General features: G+C 30.0%; 1 non-coding gene across 1 annotated transcript; it reads left to right on the top strand.

Annotated features, from left to right (window-relative positions):
- The first annotated feature begins 217 nt into the window (after positions 1 to 217).
- Positions 218 to 289, top strand: Trnap-ugg. The gene has a single exon. It is a non-coding gene; the product is annotated as a tRNA-Pro (tRNA).
- Positions 290 to 556: the final 267 nt, after the last annotated feature.

Below are 556 nucleotides of genomic sequence, written 5' to 3'. Positions count from 1 at the left end.
TAATAACAATGTGTTATTGCGTATATATAGTCTATCGTATTAAATTCATCCGGAATAAAAATCTTTTTTGTGTTTATCGATACTTGAATATTTTTTTTATTTATCATATTACATTAATTTTTACAATCTGAGATACGGTAGTATTTTAGCACTAAGCATGGTGTAAGACACTATAGTATGTCCCAGATCTACCTTTCTTGACGCTGAACAATCATCAGGCCTCTTGGTCTAGGGGTATGATTCCTGCTTTGGGTGCAGGAGGTCCCGGGTTCAAATCCCGGAGGGGCCCGATATTTTTTTTAAATTGTATTTTACTTATCAATGAAATGTATATTGAATTGAATTGAAAAAATAAAATTAATGTGAAATCTTTCCACGCAATTTTATATATTTTTAAAGCTTTAATATTTCTTTTAATGTAATCGTAATCTAGCTGTAATAAAGTTACACTTGATTCGTTTAGAATGAAAAAAATCTTTTACGTCTTTTCTTATGTTAATAAATGTAAATTACATAATGCAAGATGCTGAAAGTCTTTCCTCTCTCTCTCTCTCTC

This window comes from Atta cephalotes (genome assembly GCF_000143395.1).
Source record: "Atta cephalotes unplaced genomic scaffold scaffold00257, whole genome shotgun sequence".
NCBI lineage: Eukaryota > Metazoa > Arthropoda > Insecta > Hymenoptera > Formicidae > Atta > Atta cephalotes.
This window is presented reverse-complemented; position numbering and strand designations above follow the sequence as displayed.